The sequence below is a fragment of the Bombina bombina genome, chromosome 8 (genome assembly GCF_027579735.1).
Source record: "Bombina bombina isolate aBomBom1 chromosome 8, aBomBom1.pri, whole genome shotgun sequence".
NCBI lineage: Eukaryota > Metazoa > Chordata > Amphibia > Anura > Bombinatoridae > Bombina > Bombina bombina.
Window position 1 is genome coordinate 259685119 of NC_069506.1, and position 15995 is coordinate 259701113.

Consider the following 15995-nt stretch of genomic DNA (forward strand, 5'->3'; position numbering starts at 1 on the left):
TCAGGATCTTTTTTGAAGTTCATCAAGGCAATCTATAAGAATCCGGTATCTATAATCTCGGTAAATGGGGAGGAATCTGCAGAAATAATACTGGAGAGAGGCACTAGGCAGGGTTGCCCTCTATCTCCCTTTTTATTTAATCTATCTATTGAACCCTTAGCGATTAAAATCCGTCAAAGGCTCCAGGGCGTATTATGTAAGAATATAGAAGAAAATTTTTTACTATATGCAGATGACATTTTGATTTTTCTTAGAAATAGTAAACAAAATATTCCAAAACTAATGGAAATTATAGAATTATATAGTACATTTTCAGGATACAAAGTCAATGTCAATAAATCAGAGCTTCTTTGGCTAAACAAAGGATACGATCACAAGCCCATTTAAAGTTGTAGATCAATTTACATATCTTGGTATTATCTTGAGCAAGAACCCAAAATTATGGTATGACTTAAATATAATACCAATTTTACAGAAAATATATGATCAGCTTAACGCTTGGAAATATCTACCACTAGCATTATCAGGAAAGATTAGTCTAATTAAAATGATCATCTTCCCAAAAATCCTCTATAAATTGCAGAATCTTCCTCTTGTACTCAAAAAAGCTGATATTTCACTCTTTAACAAAAATATAATTAATTTTCTTTGGGGAAAAAAAAAATGAAAAATCTCATTAAAAATATTATCATACTCAAAAGAATACGGGGGCTATGCTCTCCAGAACATTTTGAATTATAATTTGGCATCTCTGATCAAGATAGCAGCTGAATGGCTGACAGATAAAGAATATTTCACAGACAAAGTATTAGAAGATATGATTGTTAAACCATATACTTTAAAAGCTCTATTACATACACAAATAAAAGATATGCCACAAAGGATTAAAAACAGTAGCTCTTTTTTTTTTGTATTATAAAAGCATGGCAACAATATTGTAAAAAACTCAAAATCAGTTATACAGTATCTAATTTTCTAACATTAACCGGATATCCCTCGTTTCCCGAAGCATTAAAATCTGCAGTATTTCATAGATGGAAGAGAAAGGGATTACTATATATTAGTCAAATGATTAACTTTATGCCAGATACAACACAGATTAAAACATTTGAAGAGCTAAAGCGTGAATTTGATCTCCCCAGCAAAGATTTTTTTGCCTATCTACAATCTAGGAACCTAGCTAATAAATTGTTACATATTGAGAATAAAGACTGGGGTTGGCCCTCACTCATACACAATCTAGAACTGTGTAAGACGGATAATTTTTCTATAAAAAAATGGTATAAGGAATCATTAAGACAGGAGGGCAAGTTAAATCTTCAATTGATTGTTAAGAAATGGCATTTAAAGGGGTTAACAGAATGTAATGAAGAATACATACAAAATAGTATTACTAGAATCAATTAGATCTTTATTTCTACAAATTTTAGAGAAGCTCATATTAATATATTAAATCACACATATCTTACTCCCGCATCTATGGCAAGGTGGAATAGTAAAACTCAAGATAAATGCGTTAAATGCGGTAGTAGAGGGGCGGATATTGTGCACTATTTCTGGGAATGTACACAAGTTAGACAATTCTGGCATAAAATGAGCTTCTGGTTATCTAGGATTCTTAAATCAGAAATGAAAATATATTGAGAGCTGGTATTCTTCTTATTCCCCATGGATAGAAAAAAGATTAAGAATAAAGAATTTATTGAAATGGTTGTTGGAATGGCCAGGTTTTCATTGTTGAAAACCTGGATTTCAAGGAAGCTACCTACTATAGCTGAAGTAAACAATCAACTATTTAAACAAATGTCGGTAGAACAATGCATGATAGAAAAAGATAAAAACAAGGAAATTGAAAGATTTTTCAAAAAATGGGAGATATTTATATATTCACAGCCAAATGAACTGCAAAAAAGAATTATCTATCCACTTAGATCTACAGAGTATGTAATGAATGCCATAATAAGGAATGAACTACCCCAAGTATATTGAGCTTGGAGCGGGGAGTGGTTGAGGACAGGACTAATTTAATTTAATCTTATATATATATATATATATATATATATATATATATATATATTCTTCTTTCTCTCTCATGTTTTCTCTCTCTCTCTCTCTCCTCTTTTTCTTTCTCTCAGTTTTTGTCGCCTACAAGGCTGTTTTGATTTGGAAAAAGAACCCAATCAGGGAGGAGTTAAGGGTTATATGTCTCTCAAAGAAATTGAAGAGTTGGGGGATAGAAATGAAAACAATTATTACTTTTATGTTTATTTCTGATTGATTGGTTTTATCATTTTCTCTTGTTAAATTTTTATTGTGTATGTATAACCCCCATGCAAGTACTTGTATTTTGATTTTCTTTTTTCTTTTTGTATCCCTGATGATTACTTAATAAAAAGATTATAAAAAAAAAAAAAAAGAACTTAGGTTATTTCAGTAGCTTCTTAGCTGGAAAATATTCTTGCTCAGTTACCATCTCTGCCTATAGTGATTTCTTACACTCACAGACTTTACATTCTTACAAGATAACAGATGGAAGATAAATGACTTAAAAAACTATTTATCCCCCAGTACCAAAGTTTGTTCTCTGGCATCCATAGATTCATTTATTCATGCACCTGTCACTAACAGAAACATGCAGGTTGAAACTTTAAAAGGCATGTGCTAATCTTCAGTGATCAACTTTGCCAACAATAGCTCAATATATGGAGGTTAACAGTCTGATGGTGATAGCTCCAGATGCAGTTTGTTTGCTCGTGTTCACTTACGTCCTCTTCAGCTGTCTATGCTTGAGCAGTGGATGAAGAATTACTATCAGTTAGACCAACATATTGTTCTAGATTCCTCAGTAAGACAATCTCTATCCTGGTGGATAGACAATCAGTTTTTGGCCCTTGGGGCTTAATTTTTTCATTCATCTTGGACAATACTAATGACAGATGCCAGTCTTTTGGGCTGGAGTGAGGTTTTGGGAGCTCAGAGAGTGCAAAGGAGTTTGGTCTCCTAAGGAGGCGAGGTCACCAATAAATATCTTGGACCTCCAAACTATTCTTTGGGCTCTCCATGGCCTGTCCTGAAACAAGAGAAGTATACTTGATTCCAGTCAGACAATGTCACGCTGTGGCATACATCAATTATCAGAAAAGGACTCAAAGTCCTTTAGGGATGGAAGAAGTATCTCAGATATTGTTCTGCTAAGAATAAACACATTGTATTCTGCCAGCATTTCACATTCCTGGGGTAATGAATTGGGAATCGGACTACCTCAGTCATCAATCCCACACCCAGGGGAGTGGTTTCTCAACAAGAAGATCTTCGATCAACTTGTCTTCAGATGGGGCCTTCCAGAAATAGACCTGATTGCCTCTAGTCTCAATTTCAAGCTTCCCAGATACTATGCCATATCCAGAGACCTGAAAGTAGAACTGATAGATGCATTGGGCAGCCTTTGGACTTTTCACCTAGTCTACATATTTCCTCCATTTGTTCTTCTGCCAAGAATTGTGGCTCAAATCAAGCAACAGAATGCCTCAGTCATTCTGATTGCTCAAGCTTGCCCTGCAGGATCTGGTATGCAGATCTGGTTCAGATGTTTAGCTCTCCTCCATGTCTGCAATGTCCTTTATTTTACTAAGATTTGAAAATCTCTTAATTTGATGATGTGAAGGTTGAATGTCTAATTTTAAAATACAAGGGGGTTTCAGATGCAATAGTTGACACTCTTCTACAGGCTAGAAAACAGGCCCCTAGAAAAATGTATCATAATATCTGGAAGTTATATTTTGCCTTGTGTGAGACTAGCGGGGTTCAATTGGCATTCCTTTAGAATTCCCAGAATTCTTAAATTTCTTCAGGACGGGTTAGTCAAGGGTTTATATGCGGGTTACTTAAAGCAGTGTTCCTCACCCACAGTCCTCAAGTACCCCTAACAGGCCAGATTTCATTATAGCTGAACTAGAGTGCAGGTGATGGTGAAATAATCAGATGATCAGTAACCATGGTTACTAACCTACTCTCATCCATAAGATGATTATTTCACCTGTGCACTGGTTCAACTGTAATGAAAACATGGCCTGCTGGGGGTACTTGACAACTTCAGTTGAGAAAAACTTATTTTACAGTGTGTTTATTAATTTTTAATAATTTATATTATTTTATTATTAATATTGTATATGTAATATTTTAATAACGCGTCTTAAGAATACTAAGTTCTCATGTTAGCTAACCCAACATCGTTAAATTGAGAAATGCGCAAATTGCATATTTTATATTCCTATGTTCTTCATATAGAAAATAATGTACTTTTTATTATTAAATATACATTTCTTTTTTTTTTTTTTTTTTAAACATACTTTTTTATTTATAAAAAGAAAGAAAAAAAAAAAGAACAACATTGTCACCAACAAGATAATAATCTTATGTCACAAATAAATCATGAGTGCACAAAAATATCACCGCCTCGCAGGGCTGTAAATCAATAATTATTTCAAATGCATTTTTTATCATACAAAAGAAAAAAAAAGAGAGAACTGTGGAGACAAACATAGGGAGATACCCCTACCTTACATAACTTAATGTCAAGTGTATCCTAGCTATCTTGCTAATTCTAATAGTGTACGTAGGAGCTTTATATCCCATCTCATACTCTTATCTGAGCCTTATCTAGGATTTTAGTACCTTCCACTAGGGGAATCTTAGTTCAATGAAAATAAAATAAATTAAAATTTACCAACACAAAGATAAAAAAAAAAAATAAATTAATAATAGTACTAATGCTCCTTTTCCGCACCAGGGCCCACCCCCTGCCAGTAAAACCCATATTAACTATCTATAATGATATTAGACCTTCTTCTCAGATGTCTGTACCTATCAGATAATACTAACTGCTGAAATAAGATAGAGTCCTGCAGATGTGATAGAATTTGACTTTGTACATTCTCTGCTAAAGTGACTAAGACTGGGTCCCATTTAAATAGAAATAATCTAAACTGATTTTCACGGTATAGCATAGGATCTTTGCTATCTATTATAAGTTGTGATATCATATTACTAGTGAAAGCAGTGAAATTCGGGGCATTTTTATCTTTCCAATTATAGAGAATCAACTGCCTGGCCACTAAGATAGCTGTGTTAATTAAGTGCTTATTATTAAATTCTTTATCTATCACCAATAATATAATTTGTTCCGCTTTCAGTTTGACTTTAACTTGTAAAAATTTGTTTAGCCAGAACTCCACTTTACACCAATATTGTTGTATCTTGGGGCATGAGTAAAACATATGAACTAAATCTGCCTCGAAAGCACTACATCTTGGACATTTCATCATTTCTTGTCTCTTCCACCTAGACATCCACCAAGGGGTCAGATAGGCTCTATTTAATAACTTTATATGTGATTCTCTAAATGAGATGACCCGAGTATATTCAAGAATTGAAATGAAGCTTCTTTTGAAACGATCAAAGGTTAAATTTCTAAGATCCCTACTCCATTTAATATGGAGCTCTGAGATTTTTCCCTTGGCTTCTGTAGCAATTAACTTTTTATATAAATATGAAATTGAATAGTTCCCTGCTTTGTAAATATTGATAATCGAGTTTAAGGTCCCAGAGATATACATGTTTGAATCTGTCAACTTATTAACATCAATAAAATGCCGTACTTGTAGATATGCAAAGAAATGGATTCTATTAAGATTAAATTCTTTCACTAACGAGTCAAACGTCTTAACCGTTTTAGATTGTGTATCTATCAATTGAATGATTCTAGTCAACCCTCTTTTGTTCCAGTCATTAAAAGCCGGTGTTTCCATAGCACTAATGAAATGGGGATTTCCCCTAATAGGCAGATACTCTGACATTTTTGATTCAGAGAGTAATATCTTACAGATTTTCTTCCATGCCAAGATAACATTATGTATTGTATAATAGAAGCTGCTTTTGACAGATATTTTTGTCATAGGGAAATGTAAAAGAGCTATAAGAGATAGTGGATACACTGCTAATTCCTCAGTTTTATAGTTAGTAATGTATTCTATCCCTGTTAGCCAGTCTAGCGCATTTTTTGCTAATGCTACCCATTTGTACAATTTCAAATTCGGTAGGGCCAGACCTACATCTATTCTCATATGTGCCAAATTTTTCATTGCTATCCTTGGTTTCCCTTTTCCCCATAAAAATTGTTGACAGTGTGTATTAAAATTACGTATATCTCTTGCCGGGATAAAGATTGGAATATTCTGCATGAGAAAGAAGATTTTGGGGAAGACCATCATTTTAATGAGAGTTACCTTTGCCGATAGAGACAGTGGTAATTTGGCCCAATTTTTTAAATGGCCTAGACATTTCTGCCACACTGGGTCAAAATTCAAGCTATACCAATCCGCTGGATTTTTTGATAGAACTATACCAAGATATCGAATTTTTGAAGATGGCTGTTTAAAGGGATTTTGGAGTAAACTATTTCTTTTTTTAATTTTCCATAAGATTTCCGATTTGTTCAAATTGATTTTGTACCCTGAAAAAGTACTAAATTCCTTAATTAATTCCAGAACACACGGTATATTTCTCCTCAAATTACTTATATAGAATAGAATGTCGTCTGCATACATTGACATAATGATTTTTCTATGACCTAACATAATCCCTTCTAATCTTTCTCTACATAAAATCGCCAAAGGTTCTAAAGAAATGTTAAATAGAAGCGGTGATAATGGAAAACCCTGTCTGGTTCCTTTCTGAAGGCTAATACAATCTGACGTTAACCCATTTAATTTTATATATGAAACCGGATTTTGATAAATTAATTGTACATAGTTAGCAAAATTTCCCGATATCCCAAATCTATTTAATGCAGTAAATAAATGATTCCAGGAAATAGAGTCGAACGCCTTTTCGGCACCGACCGTCAATAAAGCATAATCAACTTGTTTAAACCTCTCATCCTTCTGATTGGAAAGCATCTGCTCAATAAGGAACATTGCTGTCCTGATATTCTTTTGTATAGTTCTTCCGGGCATAAACCCTGTCTGATCTGTATGTATTATATGCCCTAGAACTCCTTTCAATCTGTCTGCTAAAATACTGGCAATTATTTTATAATCGACATTGAGTAGAGAGATAGGACGGTATGCATCCATTGTTTCTATATCTTTGTCTTTTTTTATATATTAAAGTAATATTAGCTTCCGTATAATACTTTGAAGGCTGTATATTCTTGATGAAATAATTGTTATATAGGCTTGCCAATGTAGTGCTAATATCTTCCTGTAGAATCTTATAGAATTCAACTGGAATTGAATCCGGTCCTGGAGCTTTACCACAGGGTGCAGTTTTAATAGTTTGCACAATTTCTTCTATTGTTATGTCTTTATTTAAAAGATCCAATTGGCTTTTTTCTATCTTAGGTATATTAATCTTTTTCCAGAAATTATCTCTTATCTCTGGGTCGATATTACCAGCAGAGTATAATGACTTATAGAAAGACTGAAACTGTCCCACTATCTCCTTAGGTGTGGTATATCTTGTACCATTAACCTTAATAGCCCCAATAAAATTGTTTTTTTTCCTACTTTTTATTAATTTTGCTAGCAATTTAGCTGTATTAGAAGTGAATTTACTAAATTTGACCTTATTATTTATATCTCTTTGCAGCATTTGTTGGTTCAAGAAGACTTCTCTTTCTGACTTTGCTGCCTGATACTTGTGCCAGTTTGCATTAGAGGGGTTCTCTAAGTATTTAACATATTTATTTTTTAATTGGTTTGACAATTGATTTTCTCTAAGGCTCAAATTTTTTTTCCTAACGCTCATATACACCTTAATCTGTCCACGGAGAAAAGCTTTCGCTGCTTCCCAAAAGATTTCAATCTTTTCCAGGTAGCTTTTGTTAAAATGAGCGAATTCTTTCCATTTAGCTTGTAGCCAATTTCTGAACTTAAAATTGGAAATGAGGAAAGATGGGAAGGAAAAGCTATTCTTTTTGTTGAATTGTGGATTCAAATTTTCGATTGCAATAGAGATGATCGCATGGTCTGAAACCAAGATACTTGATATATCCGAGGAAATCTCAGCACCCAGAAGGGATTCACTTACTAATATCATATCAATTCTCGAGAAACTTTTATATGTCTTAGATTCGCATGTATAGGCTTTCTCGTCTGGGTGCTGAATCCTCCATATATCCTTCAGTTTAAGATTTTTAGCAAAGCTATGTAGACTTTTTGGCTCTCTGATATATCTATGACACTGTGTTCTTTTTAGTCGATCAAGGTATGGGTTGAATACTCTATTAAAATCCCCTGCCAATATGATTTGGGAATCTACATGGACTATGAGTTTAGCAAACAAATTTTCCCAGAACGCTGGGCAGTACTCATTGGGTGCATATATAGTACAAATTGTTAATTTAAGTCCTTGAATGATGGCAGATACAATTAAAAATCTACCTTCTTTATCTAAATATTTTGATGTAATCTTGTATTCTAATTTTGTATTAAATAAACACGCAACCCCTCTTTTCTTACCTATTGCAGGGACTGCATACACAGAGCCAGGACTGCATACACATTGGCAAAAAGGGTGGGCGATGGGGCAGAGGAGAAGGGAAAAAAAAAAAAAGAAAACATACACAAAAAAACATATAATTACAATCTAATACCTCTTGCTTACAGATCATTCTATTTTCTTCATTATATAGCTGAAAAGAAATATTTCAATTAATTAAAGCAGATTTTTACTAACAACACTATTTTCCTTGTGCTTTCTCCATTTGTAATTTGATTTTTTTGATAAAGTGTTTTGCGTCTTCTGAGTTATCTATGAAGATGGTCTCTGCATTATACAGTATTTTTAATTTTGCAGGATAAATCATATTTGTTTTAACACCTAGTTCAATCAGTTGTGTACAATAGGGTGAAATTTCTTTCCTTTTGTTCAATGTTTCTGTTGCAAAATCCTGGAAGATCAAGATTCGTTTATTATTAAACTCAACTGGATAGTTCTTACGATATAGTGCAAGAATTTTGCACTTATCTTGATAATCCAGGAATTTTGCAATTATCGGTCTTTTTAGATTTGGCGATCCATCTTTAAGATTGACAGGCCCCAATCTATGTACCCTTTCAATTTTAATTGGGAGCTTTTCTATAGGATATCCTAATACTTTAGGGAGGTGGAGCGAAATTAGTTCCATCACATCAGTGTGTTCCTTGTCCTCATAAAAACCTATGAACCTTAAGTTGTTTCTTCTGGACCTATCTTCTAAATCATCTATGCGAAGTTGTAAATTATGCACTAATTTGGCTTGAGAGTCTAAGGAAGCCTGTTGACTAAACTGCAAGTCCTCTACATCTGATATTCTGGACTCTATCTCTGTCAATCTGTTTGAGAACTGATTAATTTCATTAGACATAGAGATTATCTCCTGTTTTATGTTATCAAATTGTGGCAAGAAGATTTCCGAAATTTGTTTTACCAAATTTTCCATTTCAATCTGGTGACTAATAATGGGAGGTTTTTCAGTAGACTCTAAATCAACTGGGCCAATACTATTTCTATGTTTCCTATCTTTTACTGGTTTTGGAGGCATTGTTTCACTGTTGTTTTTAGAATTGGTCAAAAATCTGTCCATCTATTATTTGTACCAGATTTAGGCAGTAATTCGTGACAATACTATAGTGTTGTACTGTTCGGCAAACTAAGCGCCAATATGTGCAAGAAAAAAAATAAAAAAAAAAAAAAAAAAAAATTGTGAAGATAAAGGATACTCAAGGTATCAGAATTAGAAAGTGGTATGTGGATTGAATTGTACGTGCTAATGTGTGTGCTCTTTTAGTGAGGAGTTGGGTAGAATAAATGTGAATTTAAATTTACGTGCTAATGTGTGTGTTCTTCTAGTGAGGAGTTAGGTGAGGGAGGAGGGGGAAAAAAAAAAAAAAAAGGAAGGAAGTGATACGTGAAAAACACTAGAACACTGCCTACTCTGAAGGTCTAGTCCCTTGACCTCTGTCAGTCGCCTCTTTAAAGATTGTAGAATATTATACCTATAACAATATTCTGTGTATAGTGTATCCTCCCTCACAACATGTTAGAAGCAAAGAATACCATATGAATATAAACATCACTCAACAATATCAAGTAGGTTACCGTACCCCTTCTAGACATAGTAAGCCCAAAAACTGAAAGGATATAATCCAAGCATATAATCCTTGCTATTTTCGAGCAAAGATACAATCTATGAGCTAATATTTCAATTCTTAATATATTAATTCTCTTAATGTGACCGTACAGCAAATTTTACCATATTTAGGGAAATAAGCATAGCTAGGCCTTTCCGTACACAATTGACCCCTTTTGAGTGTTAGAAGAGAAAATACTATACAGTGCTTATCTCTAATTTGCTTGGTGCACTTATTAAATAATTATGTATTTCTAGTATCAAGATCCCCACTAAGATTAGGGAAAGAACACAGGATCTTAGTTCAACATATCAAGTCCAAAATATTTGTGTCTTTGTTTTTTATAGACAGTCCCAGACCAGCCTGGAAAACTTCTTATCTGATTTTACTTGACACGCTGATTATACAGTAAATCCTATGTTGAGCCCCCGTAATGTTGCAGACATACAGCTTAACTATAGGATCAGTCTCCAACTCCTTCTCTAATCCTATAGTTTTGCCTATGAGGCTTATGGTTTTTTTTTTTTTTTTCTGTCCCTTTTTTTCTATCTTTCTTCCGTCTGTATTATCTATCAGTACTGCTGCACAGATCAAATAAAGTTAACCCTTTAGGGCAAAGTGACGCCTTTTTTTGTTTTGAGATGGCAGTTCATCAAAAGGAAAAACAAACAGTTCAGCTACTTAGTAAGGAGAATAAGAAAGTCAGCTTTGGCCTCGTGAAAAAAATATAGATGATTAAGTGATACTTATCTGTGGATACTTGACACGACGTATGTCAGCAACAGCTTTGGTGAAGCAGGATAATCCTTTAGGCTTTAGCCTTTGGTCCTCTCGTGGACCCTCTGCAGGGGTCGGTCATAAGATCTTTCTTTGGCTTTTTTTTTTTTTTTCAAGCTCTGCTGTAGTTACTGTGCCTGCAGTTTTTCAGCCGTGGTCCCCGGCAGGGAGAGCGATCAGCAATATGAAGAAAAAAACTCCTATCCCCGCTAGCTTAACACAGGGAGGAATGGTATTACCCACTCCTCACCTATGTCCGCCCGCAGGGGTCCTGGGAGCTTCCTCTGTACCAGCCACTTAATCTGCTCTCTCCGATCTTTTACAAGCCTCCTGGTGAGGGTCCCGGTGAGATCCACTGTTTGACCAGTTGTTTACCCCCTTCGTATTATCCTCCACAGGTTTTCCTTTTTTTTCCCCCAGCTTTTAGCGCGAGGCACCGACTGTAGCTCCAGCGACTGAGCCGTAATCGCTCATACGCCGATATCCAGTCTCGACTGCCGCTTATACTCCTACTCCCTTCGGCAGTTTGATCCGGTGCATCAGTTGCCCTGCACCAAGGAAATCGAGAGAAGAGGGCGGTGGAGCGGTTTCAGGTAGCGGCGTCCTCACCCGCTACTCTCGCGCTCCAGAACTTGCTCCTCCCACTTCTGGATATCACATTAAATATACATTTCTATGTAAAATACAATAGCAATATTATTTAAGAATAAAAAGGATATTATCCTGTAAGTGAAGAACATTGGAATGAGAAATATGTACAGTACATATACAGTAAAACACAGAAATACATATGTATAAAAATATAAATAAATATATTATATATATATATATATATATATATATATATATATATATATATATATATAGACATATTAAGGTATATATCTCTTTGTTAAAGCCCTTTGCAGCCTTATATCTTTTAACTTTTGAATTCAATATTTTTATATATGTTTTATTAGACAGTGTTATTATGAGCTTAAAGGAACAGTTCACCCAAAAACTTTCTCCCCTTTAAATTATTCCCAATGATGCTTTTTACCTGCTAGAGTGTATTAAATTGGTTGCAAGTAGCAACTTTACTTATATTTCAGCATTTGAAATAGCTGATTTAGCTTGTGGTTTCCCAACCTATACTGAAAGTTTTGATACTGGCGTATACGCTATTGACAAGCCTAAGTAGCCAGCAGAAGAGATTACACCCTCAGTGGGGGGCATGATAGTTAAGTAATAAAATGATAATTTTCCATTGTTCTCTCTATGTATTGAGCTTTGGTGTTCCAGACAAATATAAGATAAGGAAACAAGTCTGTGTACATAAAAGTGATAACATAATGAGATCTGATATTACCTGAAGTTCAACCCATTGTAATAGGCTGTTCAAAGCACAAACCAGCTACTTCAGATACACAAATAAACCCGAAAATGCAATTTCTCAAATATTTTATACTCTGCAGTTGGTATAACAAGTCATTTAAAATACATGTAAGGAAAAACAATTTTACAGTGTACTGGCCCTTTAACTGTACTTTGTAATTTTTTGGTTGTTGATGTTTTTGTGATATTTTTTATTCAAGCATAACAGTTAACCAGAGCTCTGAGGTTGTGATAACCCGATGCGCGTTAAATTTAATAGCACCTGCACAAACGGGTTTACTTTCCACCCGACCAGCACAAGCACCTGCAAATAAACGATAACGCTTGCGCGTAACAGTTAGCATACCACTTGTAATCTGGTCCATAGAGTGCTCAAGACATGTGTGCACTCCTGAAGTCCTATAAGCTCACCTAGGTATAGTCTTCAACAAAGTATATGATGATAAAGTCAAATTGATTGTACAAGTAAATCAGAGAGTTATTTAAAATTGCATACTTTGTGTGAATCATGAAAGTTAAGTTTTGACTTTAGTGTCCCTTTAATGCAGACTTGGGTAATGTAGTTTAGTTTTCTAACTTGTTTACTAGATATTGTAATATTCTGTCATGTGCTAAATTCCGGTTCTTCTTAATGCTGTCCATGTATGTGTGAATAGCTACATATTTTCTGTTCTGTTTGCCAATCACACAAAACAAATACAACTGGTTCTCCACCTAAGTTTCCTCCATTCTAAGCCAAGTCTTTATCAAAGCATCAAATAAAGTTCCAGTTGTGCAATTGTATTTATGAGAAACAAACAGGAGAGTGGCCTTGTGCCTCTGGGGATTAATGACATTAGTGTCTGCATTGCAGAACACATAGATTCAATAACAGAGCCAAAGAAAATGATGTTAAACAAATATCTTAACACTCTGCTCTAAATGGTATTGCTTCCTTCAACTCTTGAAGTTGATCTGTTTACAGTGTTATAGATCTGTATATATAACACACCCAAACATTAATTATTTGATTGATACATTAGACATTTAGACAATATAATTAGCAAAAGCTATCACTGTCATTATAAGAACATATAACACTATATCTGAAGAATCGTGGTTACCTACACTCCTTAGAGTTGTTAATTAATAGATGTGCATTCAGATTTGGACAAATGTAAAAAAACAAACATGTTTTTCCCTATTTGTTGTATTTGCCTGAAAAGAATACAAGAATGGTACTATAACAACAAAAAAAGAGAACAAACAAGTTCATGTGGCAAAAATATTTAGTTGATTTGTACATGCAGAGAAAAGTGTTACTCTAAAGCATTAGTTTTTACACCTGTCCTCAGACCTCCCTAACAAACCAAATAATGAGGATATCTGAACTGGAGAACAGGTGAAATAATTAGCTGATTAGTAAACATGGATAGTAACCTGCTCTCACCCAAGGTAAAACTGAAAATTTGGCATGATTAAGGGTGATTTAACCCTGAAACATCTCTTGTAATGGCCTGGAGCTGTATGTTCCAATAAAACTTTGATATATTCCATGGTGCTGTGGGAATATTCTTAGACATTTAATTTTAGTGTAATGGTGAATAGCCCTATCCCAGTTGTGCACATGTGAGAAGGAGTTGGTGAGATGCTGTATATATAAGTATTTGAATCATGAATATTTGGCCTCTTAGGGAGATTTGAGGACAAGTATGAAAAACAGTATTTTCTGCAGACGTGAAAGGCTTCAAATTTACGGTTTTGCACTATTCAATAGCAATCCAGTGAGTACCTTGCCAGTAAAAATGTATGCTTTTATTTTATTTATTTTTTGTCAATGCTTATGTTTTTGAACATGCTCCGGGATATGAAACTCACATTTTTTTCTTTCATGATTAAGATAGAACACTGGTTTTCAAACCTTTCCTCATGCCTCCCTAATAGGCCAGATTTTGAGGATATCTGAACTGAAGCACAGGTGAAATAATCAGCTGATTAGTAACCATGGTTATTTTACCTGCTCTCATTTAAGGTAATCCTGAAAATCTAGCCAGTTGGGGAGGTCTGATATCAGATTTGAAAATCAGTGAGATAGAGCATGCGACTTTATACAACTTTCTAATTTACTGGTATCATTTGTTGAAAAGCAGCAGCATATGTTTAGGAGCTGGCTCGTTTCTGGAGCACTATATGGCAGCAGTTTTACAAGAATGTTATCCATTTGCAAGAGCACTAGATGGCAGCACTATTTCCTGTCATGTAGTGTTCCAGACGCCTACCTAGGTATCTCTTCAACAAAGAATATCATGGGAACAAAGCACATTTGATACTAGACATAAATTGAAAACTTTTTTAAAATGGTTCTGTCTGAATCACAAAACCAAATGTTTGCATTTAATAACCACTATTGGGTTTGTTTAATGAAAAGTTAAAAACGTTTAATGTTAGCTTAAAGGGACAGTAAAGTCAAAACTAAACTTTCATGAGTCAGATAGGGCATGCAATATTAAACAACTTTCCAATTTACTTTTATCATTAAATTTGCTTTGCTCCCTTGGGGGTATTTTTGAAAAGCTAAACCTAGCTAGGCTCAAACTGATTTCTAAACAGTTGAAAACCGCCTCCTAGCTCAGAGCATTTTGAAAGTTTTTCACAGTTAGACTGTGCTAGTTCACATGTGTCATATAGATAACATTGTACTCACTCCCGTGGAGTTATTTAGGAGTCTTCACTGATTGACTACACTGCGTGCCTGCCAAAGGCACTTAGGTAAGGAGGCTGTCTGCAAATGCTTAGATACAAGGTAATCACAGAGGTTAAAAGTATATTAATATAACTGTGTTGGTTATGCAAAAACGGGGAATGGGTAATAAAGGGATTATCTATCTTTTTAAATAAGAAAATTTTTGATGTAGACTGTCCCTTTAATCCAGGAATGTTGTATATCTGTTTTAGCTAGACTGGGTGCATTCCTTTGGGTAACAGAATATCTCTGTAGGGTAACCTTTAATGACAAATATAGTAATGCATTCTTATAGAAATCTTCAATATACCTGACACGACACTAAACCTGTTATGTATCAAAGCAATAGTTCCAAATAAGTGTTGCATCCAAATGATCTGTCTATCCTTGTTAGGTCTCCCACAGCTACAGAAAATATTCAGAACAGTGAAATCATTAGAAACACATCAGCTCCCACCAGCTGTGTTATAGACCTATTACACATCAAATGACATCAGAATGTGGTGCATCGTTTTGCACTTGGCCTCTTGCAGACAATAATGTTGTTGCTGATGATGATGTTTAATAAGAGAATTTTGAACACCCCATAAATATAAAGCGCACCTTTTTCTCTAAATGAGTAGTGGTGCGCGTATTGTGTTCGCATTATATTTTACTGGTTAAAAGGACATGAAAAATATTGTTTTTTGTGATTCAGATAGACCATACAATTTAAACAACTCTCCAATTTACTTTTAATATCAAATTTGCTTCATTCTCTTGGTATACTTTGTTGAAAAGCAGCAATGCACCACTGAACACAATCAGGCCCATTTATCAAGCTCCGTACGGAGCTTGAAGGGCCGTGTTTCTGGCGAGTCTAACTCTGAGCAGGCGGACAGGAATCGCCGGAAATCAACCCGATCGAATACGATCGAGTTGATTGACACCTCCCTGCTGGCGGCTGATTG